This window comes from Corylus avellana, chromosome ca8, assembly GCF_901000735.1.
Source record: "Corylus avellana chromosome ca8, CavTom2PMs-1.0".
Taxonomy (NCBI): Eukaryota; Viridiplantae; Streptophyta; class Magnoliopsida; order Fagales; family Betulaceae; genus Corylus; species Corylus avellana.
In genome coordinates, this window is record NC_081548.1 from 7988927 (window position 1) to 7997211 (window position 8285).

The window sequence follows — 8285 nt, forward strand, 5'->3', positions numbered from 1 at the left end:
AAATTGGATTGAATTGAATGTATTGAATAATGTAAATGTAGATATTTGATTGAATTGATGTGAATGTATTGGATATTGAATGCATTTGATATATTGGATATTAGATATATATTGAATGTATTGAATATCAGGTTAATACGTAAATCTATGTAGAAACCCGAATAATTCAGAAAATATATAAATTTTAAAAAAAAATTATTTTTGACGTGTCAAACGGTGTGACACGTAAAAAAATTTTGATGAGGTGAATTTGCCACGTCAAAAAATTTTTGAAGTGTGAATTTAAACTGGAACGTCAAAAAATTATTTTTTGACGTTCTAGTTTTTGACACATCAAAAATTTTTGACGTGTGAAAAATCACATGTTAAAAACTTGGATTTTTTTACACCTGTCCTTTTAACCGTTGCGAGGCGTCAAAAGGGACACGTCAGAAGAGTTTTATGACGTGTCAATGGCAATGACACGTCAGAAATGGGCAGTCAAAAAATATTACACTTTTTGTAGTGAATGTTGAATTTGTTATAGGGAAGCAACCACATCGACAATTAAATCCTGTTAAACCAACTCACTTTTTTTTTTTTTTTTTTTGATCTATCGTTTTCTTCCCGGCCCCCACTCTCTCTTCTCTCTCCTCTCTCTCCAAACCAGCTCGTCTCTCTCTCCATAGTCATAAAACTGATCCAAAATTGGCCTGAAACTTTGAGGCGGACATTGAGAGCTTCTTAAAGGGTACTGCCCATGTGGTGGCATGCAATTGGAAACATGGGAAATTGGGTTTTGAGGTTGTTGTTTTCGATTGATTGAAGAAAAAACTAGCAAAATTGGTGGGTAGGTGTTGTTCATATTATCTCTGGAGCTTCCTTCATAAAGTCTTTGTAAATTTGTGGTTCTATTTATACTGCTATGAGGAGTGCATTTGATTTTTCTTGGGAAGTCTCAGTGTACCCATTAATGCATGGTTGCCATATATAGATCGTTTTCTGGGTTCCAACACACAAAGATTGAAGAAACCCAACAATCCATTTGAATCCCTTCCTCAGTTCCACCGCTTGGATTTGGTGCAATGGAGGACATCAACTGGAAAGCTACCCTTTATAGAATTGTTGGACAAATAGATAGACAAGATGGTTAATGGGCAGAACTTCCAGAAGAAAGTGATTGACAAGTAGAGCGGCGTGATCTTCAGGCGGCTTCGGAGGTCGATTTTGGGGAATGATTCGACGCAGTTGGGGTTGTTGGACTCGTTGCAGAGATGGCTAGCGACAACGGTGGATTTGAAACACGAAAGTCCACATTGAAACGAAATACACAAAGGGAACCGAAGACAAAGTTGAAAGCAACTATGAAAACACAACCCAAAATACCCCAACTCCCGTTCCACTTTCTATCGCTCAAATTTTCTCGGGAACCAAACAAAAACCCATCCCTCTCCATGAAAAAACTAACAAATAAAAATAAAATCAACCCAAATCCTAGAACTAGAGAGAGAGCGATTTGTTGGCATTAACAGATCTGTCTCACTGGATTGACCCATCTCCCATACAACTTTTAAAGAAACAATCCATTAGATCTGTAAGAACCCCAACCTTCGTCCACGTGGGTCGGGGTCCTACAAATACAATGGCTGGTTTTTAAAAAGTTGTGTGGTAGGACATAAGAAGGATGTTTACTCTCTAGACTTTCTCATTCCTGAATTTGCCTATATTCTTACTTGTTATTGTTTCTGTTTGGGGTGAACACCAATTTCAGATGCTCAGCGGAATTAATCTACTCCTCTTTGTGCAAATTAAATAGTAACACAATAGCAAAATAATAATCAAGCAAACCCACAAGCAAGACACCAAAATTTTTACGTGGAAAACCCTCCAATGCGAAGGTAAAAACTACGGGACCTAGTCCAGCTAAATCTTCCACTATCAACAATAATGAGCTTACAATTTGTTGAAATATTTTCAAAATAAATATATATATATAAATATTATTTTGTGTCTTGGGAATGTTTTAAATGGAAAGTTTTAAAGAGCATTGAATGAAAGTTATCCCACATTGGAAAGAGTGAAGATTTTGTTGGCATTTATAAGTTCCAACAAGTTTAAGCTGTTAAAAGATCTATGCTAGGGTACACCCTAATACATGTTACCGTACGGTGCGAAGCACCGGACGCACACGCACACGCGCGCGTGGCGTGGGCTGTAGGGCGCTAGTGGCGCCTTGATCAGATCATGACCATTCATTTTTGGACGGTCAAGATCGTTCGATCTAGAAGTTTGATCTAAACCGTAGGATGCTTCTTAAGTAGATCCAATGGTTAGATCTACTGGATTGTTGATCTAACTATTGAGATTAAATAATTATTTAATCTAACGGTCAGATTTAAGTGCCAATTGGATTAACAGTTTACAGCAGTTTATATTTCGAAATTCAAAACAGCAGTTTTATCTTCGAAATTCAAAATTGCAGTTTTATTTTGAAATTCGAAATTATCTGATAATGGATAATTATCTATGACAATTCAATTCTCTTTAATACCCTTGTTTTGAATTTTAAAAAATAAGCATTATCCTTTTATTTTTTGTCTCTGATTAGAATAGAAAGTCTAAGGGTATTTTCGGGTTTTAATTTCGTTTGTGCATAACGCAGTTAAAAATACAGAGATTTCTGGGCTCCATTGTATCCTGGAGAAAAATTTGCTGTAAACCCTGTTGCATACCAATTCTGGTGGGGGCAAATATTTTCTTAAGGAAAGTGACGTTGTAACACACCTTAGGAGCATTTTCGTTTTCTGTACTTACCCCTATTTGTATAACACAATTTGTCTTCCCTAGAAAAATATCTAGAGGTTATCACCACATCAAGAATACATGCATTCTTGGATTAAACATAAATTCATCACCCTAAAGTGGATTCCAACAATAATAAAGAAAGATCTCACCAAGTAGGTATTAGCAACCAAGCGATTGGAGAGGAATTCCAACGATCGACACCAATCAATACGTAGCACTCGTCGTCAGGAGCAACACTCTAAAATTGCATCAAGATCGAACCACAAACGACCTTCCAATCTCTGACGGATGTGAAGAAAGCCTAACCTTTTTTTTTTTTGTTCTTTTTCTTTTTCTCTCCCTGCGCCGCACTATTCTTTCTTCTCCTGCGCGCCGCACTCTTCTTTCTTTTTCACTTTTTCTTTTGTCTCACATCTTTTATATATATATATATATATATATATATATATAGCACACAAAGGTTTGAAACCCTTTGTGCTTGCCACGTGGGTTGGTCCCCACATAAAGAGGGACCACCCAACAGTTTCTATCCTAGCCTTCAATATGTTGGACATTCTCCTAATTTTCCTTCTGCAAGTTGAGCACTCTATAGATGCTAGCTTTTATCTTCTTTGCTATATATGTTCTGCCTTAATTTTCCTCTATGCACTGTGGTCCGCCATCTCAGTAGGTTGCAGCAGCAACCAATGCCATAACCAGAAAGATATCCCTGAGAGCGTCGATGCTCTCTCAGAATTTTTTTTTATTTTTTTTATTTTAGATTTAATTTTTAAATTAAATTAATAAAAAATTAATATTTTAATGAAGTGAAACGGTGCGCTTTGATTGGGACTAACGGCTGTTAAAAAATTTTGACAGTAGAAATTTTATTGGCATTTTGAGTGACAACTAGAAACAAAGACCTAGAGAGTAATTATCCCCCTTACCCGTGTATTACTTTCAGAAGAGAGAAAACAATTTTTCAATTCTTCTGTAAATCTGATGTGTTTCCACACTCAATTCATAGTTGTCGTTTGCTTCTCCTTGGCACCTCTATTTATACTACTGGTATCTCAAGAGAAATTGATTCTTAACCCAGTGGGACTAGTGTTTTCAAAACCCTAGTCCCAAATACACGGCCATGGCCTAAGGAGAGGCTTATTTATATAAGCCAATGACAAGGCATTCTCTACACTTGAGCAATGAGGGACAAACCCACATTGCTACTCTCTAACAAGAGGTCCCTACTTTATGGCAAAAAAATAATTTAGTCCCTAAAGTAAAATTCCGTTAAAACATTTGATGGATTTCATTAGTACTATGTCAGAGTCAATAAAATGGCAACATGTGTCACTCTTCATAAAAAATATATAAAACTAAAAATTTAATTTTTTTTGTTAAAAAGAAAAAACGAAAAAAGAAAAAGGAAAGTGGTGGCTACCCAACCGACATCCACCAAAGAGTGGCTAAGAGGCCACCTCTAAATTTAGTTGGAGGTAGTTCCTGGAATAAAATTCTATTAAACATTTGAGGGATTTCGTTAGTGCTACGTCAGAGTTAATAAAATGGTAACACGTGTCACTCTTCATAAAAAATAGAGAAAAATGCAAATTTAGTCCTTGTGGTTTACCTGATTTGCAATTAACTTCTTGTGGTATCAAAATGAACTCAAAAGTCTCTAAGGTATGCTAAAAAAATAATTTAGTCCCTATAGTCAAATTTCGTTCACTGACTTAATAAATTCTGATGGCGTGAAACATTAAAGCCAATAAAATTGTGATATTTGTCCACCTCTAAATCTAGTTGGAGGTAGTCTAGGAGCGGATTAGGATTAGGTACGGTACTTCAAAACTACCGCATGTATGCTACTAAATCTCTCAATGTATTAAATAGAAGAAAAAAAAAAAAAAGTTGAGATTTAACTCACTTTAACACCGTCTGTCTTGCAAAACCCATTTCCTTCTATTGCCATTCAATCATAGAGAGCGAGAGAGAGAAGAAGACGAAGGTGAAGAGGAGAAAGAAGGTAAAAGAATTTTTTTTTTTTTTTGTGATTTTGTTTTCTCTCATTCTGTTGTGATGGGTGATGATTTGAGAATGGATTTTGAAGCGTGAGAGAATGAGTTTAGAAAGAGAAAGGAAGAGATTTAAGAGATAAAAGATAGGTTGAGAGTTGGAGAAGATTGAGGAAGGAGAGAGTGGCCGGCGACTCTGGCCACTGTCTGCACCACCTAGCAGCAGTGGGTGCAGGGTGGGAGGTTTCAGAGAGATAGATATGAGGGAAAGGGGGAGAAGAGAGGGGAGGTGGTAAGAGAGAAGTCTCTGGGGCTGATGGGCACCATCCCTCCGGCGATCTCTGGATAGAGATTAATTTGAAAATGACAATCCAAAACTTGGCCTTGCATGATAAATTTTGAAAGAAATATAACATCAATGAAACTGCTCAGTTTTGAGAAGCTCTGGAGAAGACGGTTAGAGGAGATATCAACCAGAATTGGACGGCGTCAAAATCAAATGTTAGCTTTAGAATATTTTAATGAAAATAAAACGACAAAGTTTAGTTAGAAATTGTTTTGCTTAAATCTCGGGCCTTTTTTTTTTTTTTTTTTTTTAATCTCAACTATTGAGAGATTTAACAGCATAGGTGCGGTAGTTCCAAAACTACCGCACCTAAGCCAGATCCTCTAGGAGCCACCCCTATTTGGATCGAAACAAATTCTGATTTTTTCCGCTCCTCATATCCAATTTCAGACTCAACCCTATTACAAATCACAAAATCAATACCAATCTCAAGCCAATTTGAGTCGGGAGCCGACTTTTGAGCTCAAAATGGTGAGATTTTTGTGATGGGCAGACTCACTCGTACTTAATTTATGTCATTAATGTATCATTTAATATGTTACATTATTCAAGATTTTAAATGACATAGTTCCATATACACCATTGGATGTAACGAAATTTAATATAGACCATAAAATGAATCATCTCCATTCCACCTGAGTAATGCTATAAGTCTCTCTTGTGTTACTTTTATGTCCCTCTAAAATTAATGTGACTCTTTTTTTTTTTTTTTTTTAAATTGACTCTTAAAATCATCATTAGAGCTTGTGATCGATCATTATCGAATTTTAATCAAATGATGATTTTAAAAGTTACTTCATATTTAGAATGATACTAGTGGGACTTATAGAATTCCTGATTCGACCTATGCAAATAAATAATAGGTGGCTCGAAGATCTTGTAATTACGTGTTGGGTGGGTCCATGATAAATGGTAGCCTTGTTCGTGAAAACTAGACTACCACTTACCTAAATAAAACTAGACAACTACCACTTCAACTTAAGCCATTCGTTTTTTGTTTCCCAGATTGACAACTCAAATTACAGGTTGATTGCCTTCTTATCAGTCTATTTCTTGTGCAACTTACCATAAAAAAAATTAAATCCCACGTTGTTGTCATCGAAATTTTCTATAACTTTTAAAATTTGATTTCATACAATTCAGACTGTCTATTGTAAAGTCATAAATTTTGACTTAAAAACATTTTTAACCCCTTACACTTTCAACGGTATCGGATCACCCCAAAAAATTTAACGATGACAGCTACAAAATACAAATTGTGGGTGGTTGATTAACTCCGGAAAAGGCTGCAGTGAAATGCCTAATCATCAATTTTAACCTATATATATATATTTATTTTCCTTAATTCCAAAGTTATATTAAGAATTCTACTTATGTTTCTTCAAAAGTTTAGGTGTTTTGGAATTGGTACTTGTGTGTCCTATCATGTGTCTTCCCGAATTACACGCCTAAACTCTTGGCTTCAACTGCGTTGAGAGCACGTTGGCGGCACAAAACCGAACATCCCATATAACCTAAGAACTTAGTGAAGATGCTATTTAAAAGTATAATCTTAATATTATCCTGAGAATTAGAAATAACGGCCATCTGACTCTAATACCAATGAGGGACTCGTGTAACGAGTTGCGACATTGGAACGAGTTGTGGCAAGAATATAACAACTAGATTACTTGTGATAACAATAGACTTGTAATATAACATATAATGATGCAGTTAAATAAAATGAAATTTAATATTCGTAAATTAACATAATCATCTATATATATATATATATATATTCTAATGATAATGAATCTATCCAAAACAATTTAAGGGAAATTGGATACCTTTAAAGTAGAGTTTAAGGGTAGACGGTCACCTCTAAATAAAAGTTGTCCACTCTCAAAATTTAGCTTGAGAGTGGTCACCCACCCTCAATATAATTGATGGGAGAGGTCGGACCCCCTCCAAGCTATTTTGAGATGTTTCAGTCACCCCTATCAACTCTTTTGGATGGTCCTAAGATGTATTACAATGTCACTTTCCTTAATAAATTAATTGCCTCCACCAGAAATGGTATGTAAATAGGTAACAATAAATATTTCTTCCAAATACAATTGAACTCAGAAAACTTTTGTAGTTTAGTTGTATTTTGCACAAAAGAAACTAAACCCAAACACCCTCAGATTTTCTACTCTATCAAGAGACGGAAACTCTAATAATTGTTTTTGTACCGAAAGAGTTCTTAAGATATTAGAAGAAAAAATAATTATGTGTGTCTTTCAAAAAACTAAATTGTAGATATGATTTCGAAATTAAACTGCTAATCCAACAGACACTTAATTCTAACCGTTAGATTAAATAATTATCAACTGTTATTTAATAATAACCGTAATTATTTAATCTTAATCGTTTGATCAAAATTAATTTGATCTTAATTACAATTAACTTTAATTACAGAATCCAACCATTGGATCTACCTAAGAAGCATCCTATGGTCTTGATCAAACCACTAGATTGAACGATCCTGACTGTCCAAACACGAATGGTCAAGATCATATCATTCTAAGCTCCAATGCTTTTTGCCAAGTGCGCCATCAAGGCACAACTAGCTCCCTACAACCCACGCCGTGTGCACGTGACCATACTAGAGTATACACACAAGTATTTCTAAATGCTTAAAGTGTGTTGGGCCTTATATATGCCAACTACACTTTCTCTCGTTCCAATATGGGACTATCTTCATTCAATACTCTTTAAAAACCTTCTATTTTAAAATATTTTCAAGACACAAAATAATATCTATATATATTAATTTTGAAAATCTTTCAACGGTTCTCCTCCCAAATTTTTTTTGATGATGTACCATAACCCAAACTATTCATTTATGATGGACGGCCAGGATCTTATGAATTGCAGGCCCTTGAAATTATATCTGGTCACACATGTCTAACGTATGAATTGTGAATTATTATGCCTACGAGGTGGTAACAAAGATTTGGACCATTCTTAGGCTATAAGAAGACCATAATTAAAGACAAAAAAAATTTTCTCCCCCACACATTCTCCCCCTCCCCTCTCTGCTAGGGTTTCATCTTTCATCTCTAGCAGAGAGCGTCGTCGAAAGGGGAGAACCTTTGTTCTCCCCCTCCGGCCCTCCTCCCCTTTCCCTCTTCTGCCTC